This window comes from Sceloporus occidentalis, unplaced genomic scaffold, assembly GCF_023333645.1.
Source record: "Sceloporus occidentalis isolate IW3139 unplaced genomic scaffold, rSceOcc1.0.p SCAF_57, whole genome shotgun sequence".
NCBI lineage: Eukaryota > Metazoa > Chordata > Lepidosauria > Squamata > Phrynosomatidae > Sceloporus > Sceloporus occidentalis.
The window spans coordinates 615,122-636,226 of record NW_028317037.1 but is presented as its reverse complement, the minus strand read 5'-3'; positions in this window follow the sequence as shown (position 1 = coordinate 636,226).

The following is a 21,105-nucleotide window of genomic DNA, read 5'->3' as shown; positions in this document are numbered from 1 at the left end:
CTGAGATGCATTTGCCAACTTCTTTCTTTTAGTTAGTCCCAAAGGTGCTACAAGATCTCTATACATAATAATAATAAATGCATCTGAGGAAGTAGACCTAAGTCTAGGAAGGCTCCTTCTGTCAACCTCTCTCTTTCAGTGAGTCTCAAAGGGGCTGCAAGCTCTCTACGTATTTGGGATGTCTAGTTTGGCAAGGCATTTTGCAAATTATATATATATATATATGGATCTAGGTTCGAGTCCTGGCTTGAGCAAGATATCTGAGTTGGCCAGATTCACAGCTCTCAAAATGAAAAATAAAATAAAATAAAATAAAAACCTGCGCTTGGAAGGCATTGCAGATTCACATTTGCAAATATATATATTTATATATTTTATTTTATTTTTCATCTTGGAAGTTGTGAATCTGGCCAAGTCAGTCCCAGATCTCTTGCCCAAGCCATGACTCGAACCCAGGTCCCTCCTTCCTTCCAAGGGTCTGCTTATTAAGCAAGGAAGGGGAGGCAGCAAGGAAACTCTTCCTGGGAAGAGGCGGATCTCCCAGGAAACTCAAGGCTTGCAAAGGCAGCATGGCTGGGCTGGATCCTGATCCTGAAGAGCCAGAAGCAGCCTGGGGCTTCTCCGATCTGAGTGACTCCGAATTGTTGCAGATCCAGGAACCGGAGTGAGTCTGCTTTCCTCTCTCTCCCTTTTCCCAAAGTCCCTGGGGTGCTACAAATCCCAGCAACTGAGGTCCCCTCCCTTGGGTGCTCTGGGTTCCCACAGGGATCTGTCCTGGGTCCAGTTGTATTCAACATCTTTATCAATGACTTGGATGACAGAAATGGGGGCATACTTATCAAATTTGCAGATGACACCAAATTAGGAAGAGCACTTAATACTCCATAGGACAGGATTAAAATTGAAAATGACCTGAATAGACTAGAAAGCTGGGTCAAAGCTAACAAAATGAACTTCAGCATGGAGAAATGTAAGGTACTGCACTTCGGGCAAAAAAGAAAGAAAGAAAGAAAACAGCCCCAAGGACACTCCTTTCCAGGCCGTGGGGAAGCGGCGGATCGGGGCCTTGGAGGCTGTTTCTCTGGCAGCTGAGGCCCTGATCCGGTGAGGAAAGGAGCACCTACAGGCTGCCCAAAAGGGGCGGTCTGTAACGCGCCAATGTCAAATGTTTCCAGGTCCAGTTGCTCTTCCTCCTCTTCTTCCTCCTGTTCCACAATAGCTATGGGCTCACTCCCAGCTGAGACGTAGAAAGGGCCCTGTGGTGGAATCCCTTTATCTCCAACTTTGGCCTCACTCTCTTCGGCCTGTGAGAGAAGAAAACTGGGCAGATTAGTCCTAAAGCAAAATTAGGGATGTGACAAAATCAGGGATCTGACCAATGAAAGAAAGGAGGGTGACAGGGTGTGACATTGCCTTGTTGTGGTGCTGCTGGTGGTGGTGCTGGTGTGTCTCCAAGTCATTTTTGTCTAATGGACACCCAAAGATGCTTTTCTTGATTCTACATTTTGAATTCTAAGCCACCTTGAGAGCCACCCATGGGAGAAAGGTGGGATGAAATGTAATAAATAACACAACCATACAGTTCAAAGAATGTACAATAGGAATGGATGAATAAGAAGGATGCTTTCAGGTGAGATCAACCAGTCCAACTTGTGATGCCTTCACAAAGCAGGAGTAGGTTCCACTGTAAGAAAGACAGTACTCAAAACACTAATATCAAATAGGAAACAGGGAAACTAACCCAGAGAAATGCTCTTGTCCTGAGGTCTCTCCTCCTTCTCTCAGCCTCAACTGACTCAACTCCCACCTTGGCCAAGATTCCCAGTTCTTTCCAGGGAAACCAACCAAAGAAACACATTCTCCTTGGTTCCATCTGACCACTTCTCCATGAGTCCAATTACATGGGTTGCATTTCTCTTAACAGGATGATTTCAACTGCTTTTTAACCTTTCACAGTCAGCTCTCAGGATCCACAGATTCTGCATCTCAATATATCCCCCAAAAGCCAACCCTGATTTTGCCATTTTATGTAAGGCACATCATACTACAACCCCATTGTTTGTAATAGGACTTGAACATCCACAGATTTTGGTTACTAAGTGGGGTCCTGAAACCAAACCTCAGCAGATACTGAGGTCAAACTATAAATAATGTTCAAATTCCTTTTATTTTCAGAATAAACAACCATACAATCAATAAAATTACAATTCAAACATACATCACACTTCTTCTTATTTTCTTATTATTACCATCTTTCTCCTTCCTACCTCCTCTATTCTTTAAACTGCATGTCATCCTACCTTTCTACCTTCTTTTTCATTCTTTTCACCTCTCTCCTCCTTTCTCTCTATCTCCTTCACAACTGTGCCACTCTCTTACTCATCATTCCACTCTACCCAACTGCAACTTCTACCTTCTACAGTTACACATACCTCCAACTACATACATAACTCTCTTTTTACCACCTCTATCTTCTTTCTCCCTTTCTTTCTCACTTCTAGAAGAATAGGAAGGAAGATCTTATTTCAGCTTCCTCACTTCTAATTTAGTCTATACTTTACTATGTATCATAACTTTCCTTTCTTTCTCTATTTCATATTTACTTTACTATTACACTTCTATGCTGTTACTCAATTTACATTCTTCTACTCTATCCAAAGTTCAGTTCAAACACAGAAAAGAATCTACAATGTCATCTCCTTCTATCTCCTTTGAAGGCTGCTGACTGATGCATTTCTGCATCATTATATACAACAGTGAAGACTCCACTCCACTCTTATGCCCTCTAACTCTGGGTGAATTTATAAATAATAATAATAATAATAATAATAATAATAATAATTTATTTGGATCCCGCCTTTTCCTGAAGGAATCAAGGCGGGTTACAAGAAAGAGTAATAAAATACAATATGTGTAAAATATACATTTAAAATAATAGCCAAACCCTAACCCTCCCTCCCACACCCCAGTCCCAGTTATAAAAGTAAATGATGGGTCTGAACAGACATGCCAAAATAAAGCTGCATCGGGTCACTTTGGAGGTATGATCAGAGACACATGCGTCTTAAGAGGCCAGAAGCTGCACCAAAGCTGCACTCCAGTCCTTAGGACTGTAGCATGGCTTTGGCATGGCTTCTTGGCTCTTAGGACACATGCATCATTTAAATAGCATACCTCCAAAGTGACCCGAAGCAGCTTTATTTTGGCCTGTCTGTATGGGCTCTAAGTAAGATAAATTACAATACAGATAAGAAAAAGAAAAAAGGGGTTAAAATTAGGGTGGAGAGGCTGATGGGAGAACTTATATCTATGCAAGTTAGCCAAGGTATCGGTATCAATAACAGTGTCAGTGACAATGAAAAGCCCTAATCTGGAAAGGCCTGACAAAAGAGATCCGTCTTAACAGCCTTTTAAAAGGCTTCCAAGGTGGTGATGTGATGGATCTCTTCCGGAAGGTCATTCCAAAGCCTAGGAATGGCAGAAGAAAAGGTCCTCTGGGTTGTTGTAGCCAATCTAGTCTTAGGCTTTAGGAGACTTTTTCCAGTGCAGGGAGGATTGTGTGGAAGAAGGCACTCCTGAAAGTAGTCTGGACCTAAGCCATGTAGGGCTTTAAAGGTTACAACCAACACCTTGTATCTTGCCCAGACACTAATGGGCAGCCAGTGGAGGGATTTAGGAACCGGTGTAATGTGGGCAGTTCTAGAAACTACAAACTACAAATTCCATGATTTCACAGGATGTTGCTATAAAAATTAAACTGGAACCAGTGTTGCATGCAATGTAGCTTTCTAGAGCACTTGCCCCTGTTCTATAGGAAGGGCAATGGGTCCTTACCCACAGAGGACACATTTTCATAGGTTTCCATCATCACCTCGTTGTACAGAAATTTCTGCTTTGGACTCAAGAGTGGTCCTTCCTCCTCTGAGAAGAACACTGCCACATCTCAAAAGGTAATCTGCAATAGAAAATAGCCTTCGCTGAAAGACAGAGGATTGTAAATAACACCCCATTGCATCCTAGTCAGTCAAATTCCCAATGGCTCCACCACAAAAAAGGAGGTCTGGACACTAACCTGTCTGGAGGTCTTCTTTCCTCCAGTTTCTTTCACAAAGGAGGAATTGAGGGTCCTTTCTCTTCTCTCCCTTCCTTTGGAAGCATCTTGGTTCTTTTCACACCTGCAGAAAATACAAAGTGTTTTTATGTGCACACATTTATGCAATCTTTCATGGACCACCGAAAATACAATTCAATAGCGCTAAGGGCAAATCAAACCTGAACCTTCCCTAAACTTCAAAATAAATCCATTGGAAAGCAGGATATTAATTAGTGATGATATTATTATTATTACTATTATTAGTCTCACCTCCAAACCCTCAGAGAGAGGATCTTGTGAATGCTGGAAGACTAAGACAGTTCACTGGGCCTTTCGGGGCGTAGAGACCAGAATCGTTAGCCAGCATGAGGGCGAAGATGGCGTCTGCACAGCGCACTCCCTGACTCTTCCCGCATGCCGGTGTGATGCTGCACATTGCACCACATCGCAGGTGATGTCACGGCGTTCCTCTGGTGCTACATCCAGATGACGCATTGCCAAAGGAGTGCAGAAAAGAAGCACCGTTGGCGGATATGGCACTTTTTCCCCAGTGCAGAAAGGAGCTCCTTTTTGCACCATGGAAAGGCCACATCAGGGCCACACTGTACCTTATCATAGTTCAAAAAAGAGCTGCAAAAAGCAGCGTGTTTGCCATGGCCTTGATCTGGCGCTAAAAGGGGTGGCCTGTACATCCCCTTAATTTCTAGAAAATGGGTCTAGGATTGGAGTCCTAGGGTTGGCCCCAGCCTTCATGACTCCCAAAGATGTCAATAGAAGGAGGGCTGGGTGGGAATCATGTGTCTGATTGATTTTAATGGGTCTATTTTTTTCTTGCAATAATCTACATAAAATGATAATGATAGACAATAACAACAACAACAACAACCCAATAACAACAACCATAGCAACTGCAATATTTAAATGTCTATATTTAATGTTCCCATTGCCTTCCCCTAAGGCTGAGTGAGTGTGACTTGCCCAGTCACCCAGAGAGTTTCTATGTTGGAGCTGGGATTCAAACCCTGATCTCCAGAGTCCTAGTTCCACTATGCTCAAACCACTAGGCCACACTGGCTCCTATATCATGGACATCGTTTCACTGGGCCATTGTATGTCATGGACTTGACCCAGCTTCCTCATCCATGGAGGTCATTTTGCAAGCCCCCCTTCTCCTCCTCCATTTCCAGGCCCAGCTCATTCTGCATACCCTCAAACTCTTCCAGTTTGGCAGGGACCCTCCCCTGGTTCATTCTCTGCCCTCCCACCTTTTCAGCTGCTCTTCAAAGGCCACAGTTTCCTCCTCCTGCTGCCATTTCTCCCCTTCTCTTGAGCTCACTGCCATTGCTGCAAACTGAGTCCAAAGGGCAAAAGGAGTCTGCCCTCCATGAAGACAGCCAAGGAGAAAGGAGAAGAGGGGCCCTTCCCAGAGGCTCAGGCAAAAGCAAACAGCTGCAGCCTCTCCTAGTTTGCCTCTCCTTCCTCAGAAAGAACCTTGCAATCTTGATCATATTCTGAGGTTCCTTGGTCCCAGCCTCCCTTTGATTTTCTTGGATCCCTCTCCAAAATCTCATGGCCCCACAGAGACTCCCAAGAGAGGAGAGGAGGCCTGGCAGCCGGAGAAGAGGGGGGGAGGAGGGGGGCTTGCTTGCTTCCGGCCCCCAAAGCTGCCTCCCTACAGAAGACCCTCCAGACCCCCATCCTTGGCTCCAAATTGGGGGCTCTTCCCTCCCAGCCATCCTTCTCACAGAGGAACCAAATTTGGGGGTCCCCCATCGCCATCTCGAGGCCCCCACCTTCCCTTTCCTGCCAACGAAACCCAGGAGCCCTTCTTCTTCCTAAGCAGCCAACGGTCAAAGCCACCAGCCTTCTAGAACCCTATTCAGGCTCAATCCAAGCCAACCTCCAGCCTTTCCCAGAATTCCACGCTCTCCCTCCTCCCAGCGGAGGAGACCGGGAGACGGAGCAATGGGTGCAAACTCCAGGGAAAGAGAGTTTGTTTTTTTAAACTTGTAATTTCAGTTGTGTCCCTTTATGAATGGGATTATTATTATTATTATTATTATTATTATTATTATTAAGAACAATTATGATGATTAGTTTCTTGTTCCCAAAACCACAGAGCCTTGTGAAATCTCAAAGACTGTATTTATCACACGGAGGTTTTTGCAGCTCTTTGCAGCTCAGATCTGTAGCAACTGTGGGTCCAACAATGCGAATTCAGGCGACAACGTTTTGTGTTATCACAGGCGATTCCTTTCTTCTTCTTTTTAAATAAAGTTTATTGAGTTTAAAATAAAACATACATACATACATCTTTCTAAAAAACCACCGACAGTTACATTGACAAGGTATATGAGGTATCAATATTTGTATGTAGCCTTTTATCCTCAGAGGTTCAACAGTCAGTTCTTTGGCTTCTCCCATCTCATACCTTCTTCAGATCAGCTCCCTACTCCTTTTATCTTTCTTACCTCATTCATCCAACTAATCCCACTTTCCCGTGTCTCTTCCTCCTCGTTCATACATACTCTAACCTTCTTCACTTACTTAATCTTATCTCTTCTCTTTACGAATCTGCCTCTGAATATACATCTTCTACACACCTTGTTAATCTATCAACTACTTCTAATGTTCTCATCTTCCACACTAAAAGACTTCTGCCACCATTGATTTATAAAGCTTAGTCCTCTCTTGCAATCCACTTCTCTTCTGTTGGTTCAGTTGTCCATTTGAAGTATAAGTTCTAGAAGATGGTCTGTTTACTTATATGAAATGATGCAAATGGATAAAGTCTCCTTTAAGATTAAAGAAGACTCCTGGGAGACTGTTTCTAAGGACTGGTGCAAAGTCTTAGAACACATTAAGAAGAAATGGGGTGATATAATTATATGCCATTATCAGCTCGATCTTGAGATACTATATTAGAGGTTAAAGAGATCATTACTTTTCTCTCTCTGAAAGCATGCTGGAAGAAATCTATTGGTTTACTTTGTTGTTGGAACGGTTTACCCTTTACTATAATTCTGCATTTGGTGGAAATAGTTATCCTTCAAGACTGGGCAGCTCTTTCGATCTCCATTTCTTTGCATACAGGATCCTGGCGATAGAAACCATATACATTAAGGTTTTCTCATGTTTCCTATCCAGATTACCTTCAAACATTCCTAATAACATAGCTTCAGGGGTTAATGGAAGTAGGAACCTATAGCTTTGTTACATTTCCAGCATGTATTATTTGTATTTTTATGTATTTTAGCCAATTTTTCTGGTGCTAGATGCCATCTGAAATACATCTTGTACCAATGTTCCCTAAGGTTTTGGGCCGCTCTCAATTTAATGCTTTGATTCCATGCTTTTCCCCATTGATTTAAATTGATAGTGTGACCACAGTCTTTGGCCCATTTTATCCTTGATTCCTTGATTATTTCTTGCTCTGAGTCCCAGCTTAGCAACAACTTTTATATTTTACCCATCAGACCTTTTCATAGAATCATAGAATCATAGAATTGTAGAGTTGGAAGAGACCACTAGGGCCATCCAGTCCAACCCCATTCTGCCATGCAGGAAATCCAAATCAAAGCATCCCTGACAGATGGCCATCCAGCCTCTGTTTAAAGACCTCCAAGGAAGGAGACTCCACTACACTCCGAGGAAGTGCATTCCACTGTCGAACAGCCCTTACTGTCAGGAAGTTCCTCCTAATGTTCAGGTGGAATCTCTTTTCCTGTAGCTTGCATCCATTGTTCCGGGTCCTGTTCTCTGGAGCAGCAGAAAACAAGCTTGCTCCCTCCTCAATATGACATCCTTTCAAATATTTAAACAGGGCTATCATATTACCTCTTAGCCTTCTTTTCTCCAGGCTAAACATCCCCAGCTCCCTAAGTCGTTCCTCATAGGGCATGGTTTCCAGACCCTTCACCATTTTTGTCGCCCTCCTTTGGACACGCTCCAGTTTCTCAATGTCCTTTCTGAATTGTGGCGCCCAGAACTGGACACAATATTCTAGGTGGGGCCTGACCAAAGCAGAATACAGTGGCACTATTACTTCTCTTGATCTAGACACTATACTTCTATTGATGCAGCCTAAAATAGCATTGGCCTTTTTAGCTGCCGCATCACACTGTTCACTCATGTTCAATTTGTGGTCTACTTGGACTCCTAGATCCCTTTCACACGTAGTTTCATTCAGCCAGGTGTCACCCATCCTATATCTGTGCATTTTATTTTTCCGCCCTAAGTGCAATACCTTACATTTCTCTGTGTTGAATTTCATTTTGTTAGCTTTGGCCCAGCTTTCTAGTCTATTCAGGTCATTTTGAATCTTGATCCTGTCCTCTGGGGTATTAGCTATTCCCCCTAATTTGGTGTCATCTGCAAATTTGATAAGTATGCTCCCAATTCTGTCATCCAGGTCATTGATAAAGATGTTGAATAGCACTGGGCCCAGGACAGAGCCCTGTGGGACCCCACTGGTCACTTCTCTCCAGGATGAAAAGGAGCCATTGTTGAGCACCCTTTGGGTTCGGCCGGTCAACCAGTTACAAATCCATTTAACAGTTACTTTGTCTAGCCCACATTTTACAAGCTTGTTTGCAAGAATGTCATGGGAAACCTTGTCAAAGGCCTTACTGAAATCAAGATATACTATATCCACAGCATTCCCTTCATCTACCAAGCTGGTAATTTTATCAAAGAAAGAGATTAGGTTTGTCTGGCATGACTTGTTTCTCTGAAACCCATGTTGACTTTTTGTGATTATGGCATTGCCTTCTAGATGTTCACAGACTCTCTTTAATGATCTGCTCCAGAATCTTTCCTAGAACTGATGTCAGACTAACTGGACGATAATTGTTGGGATCCTCTTTTTTCCCCTTTTTGAAGATGGGGACAACGTTTGCCCTCCTCCAGTCTGCTGGGACTTCTCCTGTTCTCCAGAAGTCCTCAAAGACTATTATTGCCAATGGCTCCGATATTACATTTGCCAGTTCTTTTAATACCCTTGGATGGAGTTCTTCTGGTCCCGGAGACTTAAATTCATTTAGATTAACAAGGTGTTCCTCTACTATCTCTTTACTTATTCTGTGCTGAAATTCCCCTATTCTGTCCTCTGCTCCATTATCCTCAGGTTGAGCACCCTTTGCCTTTTCTGAGAAGACTGAGGCAAAGAAGGTGTTGAGTAATTCTGCCTTTTCTCTATCTCCTGTTAGCATTTTGCCATCTTCTCCACGCAGTGGCCCTACCGTTTCCTTCTTCTTCCTCTTGCTGCGGACATATCCAAAAAAGCCCTTTTTATTGTTCTTAACCTCTCTAGCAAGCCTGAGTTCATTCTGCGCTTTAGCTTTTCTGACTTTATCCCTACACATGCCTGCTATTTCTTTGAATTCCTTTTTTGTGATTTCCCCCTTTTTCCATTTCTTATACATGTTCCGTTTCAAACTTAGCTCAGTTGAAAGTTCCTTAGTCATCCATCCTGGTTTCTTGAGACACCTCCCGTTTTTCTTTCTCACTGGAACTGTTTGAAATTGTGCCTTCAGTATCTCTCTTTTGAGAAACTCCCATCCATCCTGAACTCCTTTATCTTTTAGTATTTCTGACCATGGAATCGCCCTCAATACTTCTCTAAGTTTACTGAAATCCGCTCTCCTAAAGTCTAGGATGCGTGTCTGACTCTGCCTGGCTTCTCCTCTCCATTGTATAACAAACTCCAGGAGAACATGGTCGCTTCCACCTAAGGATCCCACCACTTGCACCCCATTAACCAAGTCATCCTTGTTGGTTAGGATCAGATCTAAAATAGCTGACCCCCTTGTTGCCTCTTCCACCTTTTGGACCATGAAATTGTCTTCCAGGCAAGTGAGGAATTTGCTAGACCTTGAGGATTTTGCTGAGTTTGACTTCCAGCAAATATCAGGGTAGTTGAAGTCGCCCATCACTACTACATCTCTCCTTTCTGAGTGTGTGGTCATCTGTTTTAGAAAGGCATCATCCAATTCCTCAGTCTGACTTGGGGGTCTGTAGTAGACTCCCACTGTAACATCCTTGTTGTTTCCCTCCCCATTGATTCTTCTCCAGATGCTCTCCACCTGGCTTCCATGATTGATGTCCAGGATCTCTTCACTGGTGTAAATATCTCTGACATATAGTGCTATTCCTCCTCCTTTCCTGTTTGGCCTATTTCTCTTAAAAAGGTTATACCCCTCTATTTCCACATTCCAATCATGAGACTCATCCCACCAGGTTTCAGTGATGCCTATTATATCATATTTGCTTTGTTGTACTAGGAGTTCGAGTTCATCTTGCTTATTTCCCATGCTCTGTGCATTAGTGTAGAGACATCGCAGACCATGGTTCCCTTTTACTTGCTGCCTGTGCAAGTTTTTTTGCCTCCCACTGTTGGGTCCTTGCACTGTTTGCCTTGTTTCCTCTGTGTCACTTTGACTATTTTCGCCATCCCTTTCGCCTTCCTTAATATTGTCTCCCTTCCCCTCGGAACTCAGTTTAAAGCTCTTCTGATCAAGTTCTTGAAACTGTTGGCAAAAACATTTCTTCCAACTGGCGTGAGATGTAACCCGTCTGTTGCAAGAAGTCCCTCCTCATGGAACCGCAGCCCATGATCGAAGAATCCAAATCCTTCTCGGCGGCACCATCTGCGAAGCCAGTTGTTCACATCTGCTATTTTCCTCTCCCTTCCTGGACCATGCCCTTCAACTGGCAGAAGAGACGAGATGACAACCTGTGTATAGGATTATGGGGGACACCTGGCTGAATGAAACTACATGTGAAAGGGATTTAGGAGTCCAAGTAGACCACAAATTGAACATGGCTCAACAGTGTGATGCGGCAGCTAAAAAGGTCAATGCGATTTTAGGCTGCATTAATAGAAGTATGGTGTCTAGATCAAGGGAAGTAATAGTGCCACTCTATTCTGCTTTGGTCAGGCCTCACCTGGAATACTGTGTCCAGTTCTGGGCACCATAATTAAAAAAGGATGTGGAGAAACTGGAGTGTGTCCAAAGGAGGGCGACTAAAATAGTGAAGGGTCTTCAAACCATGTGCTATGAGGTAAGACTTATGGAACTAGGGATGTTTAGCCTGGAGAAGAGAAGATTAAGAGGTGATATGATAGCCCTGTTTAAATACTTTGAGGGGTGTCATATTAAGGAGGGAGCAAGTTTGTTTTCTTCTTCTCCAGAGACTTGAACCCGGACCAATGGATGCAAGCTCCAGGAAAAGAGATTCCAGCTCAACATTAGGAGGAACTTCCTTTCAGAAAGGGCTGGGTTTTGTTGTTTTTTTGACATTATATCTTTATTAATTTTTTCAATAATATCTTCATCAATGCAAGTCACATAAATGCAAACTTCAATAACACACAAGACATTTTTTCTCTTCTTTTTCTTCACTTCCTGCTTTAAAAGAGCTTATCTGTGTTGCCTATCACACTTCTTTTTGTTTCTTGCAATGAAGTTATACAATCCTCTCACTGAATTATCACATTTCCTTTTTTTTTTTAATATACAATGGGTTGTATATCCAAACGTATTCTCCTAATTTTATCTAATAATCCCTATAATTTTGATTTCCTTGAAAAATATTTATTCTCCGGTTCTCTTCACATATTTAATTTTGCTCATATTTATGCATAATATCAGATCAGGCTTTTATCCTCAGCCCATCTTTTCTCCCAATACCTCACTATCTGCATCTAATCCTTTTCTATTCTGTCTCTCTTCTTATCCTCCAGAGTACATGAAAGTCTATCCAACTCTCTAATCTCATTAAGTTTTAACAGCCACTCATCTACCTGTAACTTCTCCTTTGATTTCCAGTATTTTGCTATCAATATCCTGGCCAGTGTTATCATGTATAGTATAATTCGCCATCGCTTGTTCTCATCCTCTCCCTTCATGAAATGTGTCATATTCAGAAGGTACAATTCCGGTCTTTTCTTGTATTTTATACCATAAATTTGCTTTATTATTCTGTGTCTATCATCCCAAAACCCTTTTACCTTTTCACATTTCCACCAGATGTGGATAATCATTCCTTTTTCTTTTTTGGCAGTTCCAGCACCTATCTGTTTCTATTTTAAACGTCTTTTTCATTCTACCTGAAGTATAATACCACCTATTGCTGATTATTAAAATGTTTCCCTTAAATCCTGACATTTGGTGAAAGAGTTTGTTTTCCCCCAAGCTTTCTCCCATGCTTCTAATGGGATTTCATGTCCAATATCCTTTGCCCAGTCTATCATGTATTGCTTTATTGCTTCTTTTTCTCACTCTCTATCTCTGAATAATTTATAATATTTAGCTATTTTTTATCTTCTTCTTTTATTATTAATTCATCAAATTCTGTTGTATCTCAATTCCCACCGTCTTCATGTCCTCATTAAATCTATATTTCATTTGATAGTAACTATACCAATTTATTTCTTTTTCCCCAGAATCAATTCCTCCCTAGATTTCATACAAATTTCTTGTTTTTCATTTATTTTTATTATATCATTATATCTTAACCGATCTTTTTTTGAGTCCCATCTAATAGCGAAAGCCTCCGGTGTTGATCCCCAACCCGGTATTTTGTAATAAAATTTTGCTTTTACCAATTTCCATGTTTCCAACAGTGCTCTTCGAATTGGGTTGTTATTGAAGTCTTTATTCACCAAAGCTTTATTTTACCATAGGAACGCGTGCCACCCAAATCGTATGTCTGGTCCTTCCACATTTAATGTTGTTTTATCATTTAATGTAATCCACTCCTGTAGCCATATCATCTTACATGCCCATCTATAGATGTTTATATCTGGCATGGCACATCCTCTTTCTTCTCTTTTAAATTGTTCCACTTAATTCTTGCTTTACCCCCTTTCCAAATAATTTGTTTAAGTTCTTTATTCCATTGATCTATGATTCTTGGGGTTATACTAATTGGTAAATTCATAAAAAGGAATAGAAACTTAGGGAGTGTGGCCATTTCTATTGCATTTATTCTGCCAAGGAAAGATAAATTTAGGTTTGACCATCTATACAATTCTTTACATATCTTATTCCACATTGTTTTATAATTATTATCAAAAAGATTCATGTTGTTATTGGATAACCAGACTCCTAAATATTTTACTTTATTTGTGACTTGAAATCGCTTATACCCTCCTCCTTCAATGTCTTAACAATACTATACTTTCCAAATGTTCCAACTACTATATTGTATCTGATACGGATATCTTTGACACAGATAATAACCACTAGGTTTTCCAGTCTTCTTTTTCTTTCGCTATATTAGTCATCGTCGAGATTCTATAATAAGCTATATCGCTTTTTTGTTATTTGATTGTTTGTTTCTATACTGCTTCCTTAGTTTATCTCTTTCTCCCTCTAACAAAAATACACATTATTTTCCTATATCATGAAATTAAAAATACACAGTAGAATAACATAGTTAGTAAATTAAAGTGCAACAAGAAGGATCGTCAATAGATAATCAAATCATTTCCCCATTTCTTCCTAATGAAACCTAATACTTTCCCCCACTCTTCTGATATACTTTCTCCCGAATTTTCTCTCAATATGAGTGATAGTTTGTCCATCTGCAATAAATCATAGAGATAGTTAATCCATCCTTCTGTTTCTGGTATTCCTTTTGTCTCCCATTTCCTCACGTATAAACCCTGGCGCTAGCTCACATAGACATCCATATCCTCCCATGCTTCTTATCTGTATTCTCCTCCAACATCCTTAATAACATTCATCCTGGGGTTTCTTCTGGTGTAATTTCTAGTATCGTATTTAATGCGTCTATTCTCTGCCTCCAGTATTCTTTCACTTTTCCGCATTTCCACCAACAATGAAAATAGGAGCCTGATGTTTTTTCACATTTCCAACATAAATTCTTCCTTTTCTTATACATTTTGGCTATTTTATTGGGGTTAGATTCCATCTCAAGTACATTTTCAACCAGTTTTCTCTCAAGCTTTGTGCCAATGTAAATTTGATATCTTTCTTCCATATGCTTTCCCATTTATCGTAATCAATCGCGTCTCCTGTGTCCTTTGCCCAACTGAGCATTACTTCTTTCACTGTTTCTTGCCTCGTGTCCCACAATAATAATACTTTATAAATTTTGCCCATCATACCTTTTTGTTTTCTCTAATTTCTAATATTTCTTCTCATTCAGATTTTTTTAATCCGTCCCCATTCTTTTAAATCACATCATGTTCTCTCTTAAATTTGTCAATATTCAAAACAATTGAAACCAATTCCTTCAACTTTTAACTCTTCCTGAGATTCCTTCCTTCTCCCAGACAGCCTCACCTTGAAGAGCAGTGTTCCCAAGACAAGTCTGGGGTCCAAAGAAACTTGCTCAACCCTTCCCTAAGCCAGCCCCCAGTTCCCAAGCTAAAGCAACACAAGGGGAGGTTACATAGATACCAAGGTTGTCTTACTTCCCTTCCCTTCTCCCAGACAGCCTTACCTTGAAGAGCAGTGTTCCCAAGCCAGCTTCACTCCTCCTTGATAACCATTCTCCAACTGCAGCCCCAGCCCCTCTCCAAACGCCCTCCTTCATCTAAAAGCCACTCCATCTGTCTTTGTAACATTTCCCACTACATGCTTTCTATGACCCATCACTCTACGTTACCTACTATGAACTACAACTATAACTCCTACTTTAACTCTAATAGCCAAACCCTAATATTTTTACTCTTTATGACAGAACCCTTATACCCTGTTTCTGACATGCAATGGGCCAGTCCCAATCCTTCAGGTATACAGCACCAGTCTGAAGTGACAATTCTCCCATCTCAATCTTTCAGGCAAGAAGCATGAGCCTGAGGTTGCAAAGGGCCAGTCTCAATCCTTCAGGTATACAGCACCACCCTGAAGTCACAATAGTACTGTCTCAATCCTTCATCCAAGGAGCATCAGACTGAAGTCAAAATGGTCACATCTCAATCCTTCAGGTAATCAGCATTAGCCTAAATTCACAATGGTTCCATCTCATGGCAGCAGACAAGGAGCATTGGTCTGAGATCACAATGGGCCAGTCCCATTCAGGTATGGAGCACCAGCCTGAAGTCACAATATGTCATGAATCCCTTCATTCATGCATTTAGGGATTCATGCCATAAGTGTTATAGGTTTAGGTTTAAATTAGAGTCAAGATAGATAGGATTTATGGTGGGTTAAAATAATCTGACTTAATATGTGCTTTAATAAAAGATACTAGAAAGAGGTAAGGAGATCATGACTAAAGAATGTGATTGTTTGCTAGGATTGGAATGTGTGGGAATCATCCCAACAGAGGCTTGAGTTTAAAAGACTGGTCTCTGTAAAAGGAGGGGGAACATAGAGAATTATTGGTATTTTTATATTGTATTATGTTGTTATGGATTTATGCTTATTATATTTTCATATGGTATCATATTAGATTGGGATGGATGAGATTCCATTATACACACACACACACACACACACACATCGTTAAGCCATAATGTTAATTAAAACTGTTGTGTGGCTGAGTTCTGTGGTCCAAGGCCACAGATGCAGTGGTTGAGATAAGGCACATGAGAGCTTAATTGTTTTTAGAAAAGCTGCCAGAATCCCAGATGGGAGGACACTGAGCAGAAAATGGTGGGAGAACGCTGTGCGCGAAAGGGCTATCCAATTAATCAGCTTTATTGGTTAATGGAGTGGAGTTAATTGATATGGATATAAAAGTGATAAGTTTATACTCTCTTTCATTCCTGACATAAAAGTCACTTCTGTTGCATGTATCTTCTTCATTACAAGCTGTTCCTTTTTCAAAGTACTGCCTTTTGTGTTGCAAGAGGGGCTGCAATTAGGACCCTGACAGATATCTCTCTCCCCTTCCATTCACCCTGCTGTCCCAAAAGGGCTGGAGAGCATACCAAACCAGCCACAGACCCTTTCCCTGCTCTTGTGTAATGCCATGTCAGTCAAAAATACAATGCAAATAGTCCAAGATCGCCTACTGGACGAAGAGGCTGACCTGTCTTGTTTCACAGAGACCTGGCTGGGTGATGATAGCTCAGCCTCCTGGGCTCAGGCCTTACCAGTCTGGTTCTCCGTCAGTGAGCAGGTAAGGGGACGTCCCTTTGGTCCATGAAGACAATCTTGCTTTGGCCAGGATACCTATCCATAAGATGGACCACATCGAATGTATTTGCCTCAGCTTAAAGACTAGGGAAAGTCTGGGATTCTGTTGGTTTAATGTCCACCCCGTTGCTTAACATAAATACTCTCTGGAAAAGATAACATCAGAATTAACACAAACCAGGGAAAGAGTGACATTCCTGGAGGAAGAATATTAAAAATTGGGAAAAGAGATAGAGAGATTAACAGAAGAACATACTGAAGATACAGCAGAAAGAATTAAATTAGAGCAAAGATTTAGGGAGAGATGTCTTAGAATAAGAGGTCTTCCCAAATAGAAGAAGATCTATATAAAAAGATAATACCGGCCTTGGCTGAATTTATGGACCTAGATAATGAAACCTTTCTCCTTGAGGTGGACAAGATGTTTAGAGTAAGCTCCTGGGTCGCAAAACAGAAGAGACTGCCCAGAGATATCGTCATTTATTTTGTTAGGACTCAAATGAAAGAAGCAATTCTCCAACAACACTTTCATACAAGATTCAGAATTGAAGAAAATGAAATTTTATTGTTTAAAGATATCTCTGGGAAACTGTTAAAGAAGAGGAAGGAATATGGACCACTGACTAAGGTTTTGCGCAGCAATGGACTCTACTACAAATGGGAACTAACTCAGGGCCTATATTTTAATTCAAGCCAAAAAGATACCAAATCAACTCCGTACAAAAAGCAAGACATTTTCTACATGAGAATGAAAAAGAACTTAATAAAGGGGACAGTCAGAAAGAAGAGAGGAAGAGAGCTTAGAAGAAGAAACAGAAGAAGGAGAATTGCTTAGGAAACCAGATCCAAACACAAGAGAGGAAGATATAGATGGAGAATATGAGGATGAAACGGGAAAAGGCAGACATCCTGTCATCGAATGTTAAAGGAATTAACAGACCCCAAAAATGAGGTAAACTTTTCCATTATTAAGGGAAACAGAGACTTGATGTAATTTGCCTTCAGGAAACCCATATAAAGAAAGAGGATATAAGATTGTTAAAAAACGCCAAATTGGGGAAAGAATACATAGCAGCCTCAAAAAAGAGGGGAAAAGGTGTAGTGATTTATGTAAAGGATAAATGAGAATCGAAAGAGGTATTCTCAGACCCCAATGGATACTTGGTTGGTGTAGAAGTTACTTTACAAGACCAAAAGATCCTAATGGTGGGAGTTTATGTACCCTTAGGAAATAATGGCCTGTTTTTTGGAAAATTGAAAAAAACAAATGCCAGACCATATGTGCGATAGGACCTTAACAATGGGAGATTGAAATGGGGTGATAGACCCCCAGATAGATAGAAAGGCAGACAACTAAATATACTTAAAGCAAGGGAAATTACTGAAATCTTTCTTTGAATTAAAAGAAGCCTTTGCATTAGAAGATACTGGAGAATCAAGTATGGTCTGTCTAAGGATTTACGTTCTTTTCAAACACTCATCAATCCTGGCTGAGAATAGATATGTTCTTGACTTCCCTGACTATTAGCACAATGGTGGAAGTAGGAGAAACCCTACCAAAAATCCTATTGGGTCACAATCCTATTTTATTGTCTTTGAAGAATAAACCTAAGGAACTGATATGGAGACTAGATGAGACTTTGTTAAAAGATGGAAAAAGTCTAGATAAAGAAAAAACAAACCCACTTAAATCCTTCTTTGAATAAAATCTGAATGGAGAAGTCAGCCCAGAGATCGTCTGGGACACAAGCAAAGCGGTAATGAGGGGTTTCTCTTTGAAACCATCTTACGAAAGGAAAACAAATAGAGAAAAGAATTGGAAAGAACTATAGGAAAAATTAAAGGATAAGGAACAATTACTTCAAGAAAACCCCCAAAACAAAATGATTCAACAACAGATTAAGAAGATTCAAAAGGAAATATCCACATGACTAATAGAAGACCAGGAGAAAAAATTAAGACACATCAAACAGAAACACTTTGAGAATGACAATAAACCTTGCAAATGGTTAGCATGGAAACTGAAAAAAGGAAAAGGAGAAACGGATCTTTTCAAGTGTTAAAGAAGGGAACAAGATTCATTCCAACCAAAAACATATGAAAGAATGTTTATATAAATATTTCACAAATCTATACAAAGAAGAATATATTTCCCATGAGAGGATACAAGAATCTTTGGACAGAAAAGACGTAGTAAAGATTGATGAAGAACAGAGAATCGAACTTAATAAACCAATAACGGCTCCTGAGGTGCTAGAATCAATCAGTAAAACCAAGACATCCAAAGCGCCAGGGACAGATGGCCTAAGAGCAATCTATTACAAGAGCTTACAGAAAGAGCTAATTAAACCCCTAGTAGAAATCATGAATAGACTCTCACAAATAAGAACGCCTGACTCTTGGAAGATAGATGATATTGTACTGATTCCTAAAGAAAGTAAGGAGCTGCTGGAGGTGAAACATTTCAGACCGATTTCTCTCCTTAACAACGATTATAAAATCTTTGCAATGGTCTTAGCAGAAAGGTTTTTTTAAAACCCCACAAAATATCATAAACGGAGACCAAAGGGGCTTCCTCCCAAAAAAGCACCTTAGAAACAACACGAGGAATTTACTAGATATTATAGACTTCTATGAGAAGAAAATAGATAAAAAAGCAGCTTTGATTTTTCTTGAGGCCGAAAAGGCGTTCGATGAAGTTAATTGGACCTTCATGCTGGAAACCTTAAGAAAAATGGTTCTAGGAGATAACTTTATCAGCTGGATAGATGCAATGTATAGAAAACAAACAGCAAGACTTATTATTAATGGGGGGAAAGCGAAGGCGTTACCTGTAATGAGAGATACCTCTCTCACCTTTGTTATTTATGGCCACTTTAGAGACACTGAGTCCTAGCATTAAAGAAGATAAGAAGACCAGAGGCCTGGAAATGAAGCAGGAAGAGTACAAACTTAAACTGTACGCAAACGACGTGGTGATATACTTATCTGACCCAATAGAAAGTGTTAATCCCCTGCTTTATAAATGAAAGGAATAGGGACAGCATTCAGGTTTCCAGATTAAAATGGATAAGACAAACATTTTACCAATGAATTTAACAAAAGAACGATCAGGAAAATCTACAAGAGGTGGCTGGCTTTAAAGTAGGAAAAAGGGTCAAATATCTAGGTGTTGAGTTCACCTCTAAAAACCGAGAGCTCTTTAAAGACAACCACAAGAAAATATGAGGTGATATCAACCAAGATCTCAATAGATGGACTGAACTCAACCTGTCCCTCTTGGGAAGGATCACGGCAGTTAAAACAAACGTACTGCCTAAATTACTATTTTCATTTCAGACTATACCTATCCTTCTTAATGACAAACCATTTTTAGAACGGCAGAAGGACCTGCAAAAATCCATCTGGGCAGGAAAAGACCTAGAAGCAGATTTAAATCTCTAATAGATGATGTAACGATTCACAATCCTCTCTTCTATTTTGACCCGACGCTTCTTTGGGTGTTTGAAGGACAGTCGTGTGAATGGATTTTAAAACACAGACCAAGCGGCTGATTAAACAAGAATATAAGTTTATTTTTAAAACAGAATAGGCAAAGGTATCTTTGAGATGGAGTTGTTACTATGTCTTCTTTTCTTACATATATATAGGTCTGGTTTTAACTCAATAATAATAATAATAATAATAATAATAATAATAATAATAATAACAACAACAACAACTCCGCCACGCAGGCTATACTGTCACTCAAGAAATGATGTAAGCCAAAGCCCTGTTCCTGATTCTGGTTCCACTGAGTCTCTCTTCTCCAGACTCTCCAGAACTAATCCTGTCCCTCTCTGGACAAAGCAGTTCCTTAAGTAACCATCCCTCAGGAACTATGGGAACCCAGTCCTCTCTTGGACTCTGCTGTTCCCATCCTCTCTATCACTATCTCCCACTGAACTCCCGCTTCATCCCTCAGGATTGCAAACCCTAACTGACGCCACCCAACTGCCAAGCGGAATCTTCAAACTCCTCAGCCAGCACCTGATTGGCTTAGAGTCTCTGGCTTCTGATTGGCTGGTTTGTAAGTCAGTCCGTCACACGCCTCCCCCCTTTAATAGGTTCATTGAGACACAGAACCAAACGGTTCTATGGTCCAAGGAACTCCCAGCTATCAATTATACTTACCCATCATATATAACATTATACACACATCAGGTTACACTTGTGATATATTTCATATACTTGTTTTATCAATAACCATTTCCAACTTAAATATCTTTGGTATTTTCCTGTATGTTCCCCTTTTAAACATATGTCTAATATCAGTTCTACCTGTTATAACAACTTACCATCATTTTCTTGTAAGTTTAGCATATTATAACCATATCCCTTATCACTTGTTGGGTTTTGATATTTTAATAACACTTAAATAACCTTTTCCCCAACTTTACAGCTTTATATGTTCCATTTAAATGTTGTTATCAAACATATTTAATCTTTTAACCCTTTTTTCTTATTGATGGAGCATCATCTCCAACTACTTTGCCCCGTTCCCAGTATGGTTTTGAAAACACTTCATCTTCCATTATACTAATGGCAAACTACAATATATTTGTTTTCCAGTCTATCAACTCAATTATATCCTTGTCCTTTTTAGGAGTCTTCTCTGGATCACTCCTTGTAACTGACCGCGTGTTTCTTTTTACCGGCTGTGGACTTAACACCTCATCTAGTAAAAAGTCTTTGCTTCCTCCTGTTTCACTGGACCACATTCCTTGAGTGCGCTGAGCAATCTTTACATCTTCTTCTGTAGACCGTAAAGTGTCCCTTATCAAAATCATCCCGTTCTCTAGATAGTTCATCACAATCTTTGGTCTTTTTCCCTCTGTTGAATCTCCTTTTCCAGTT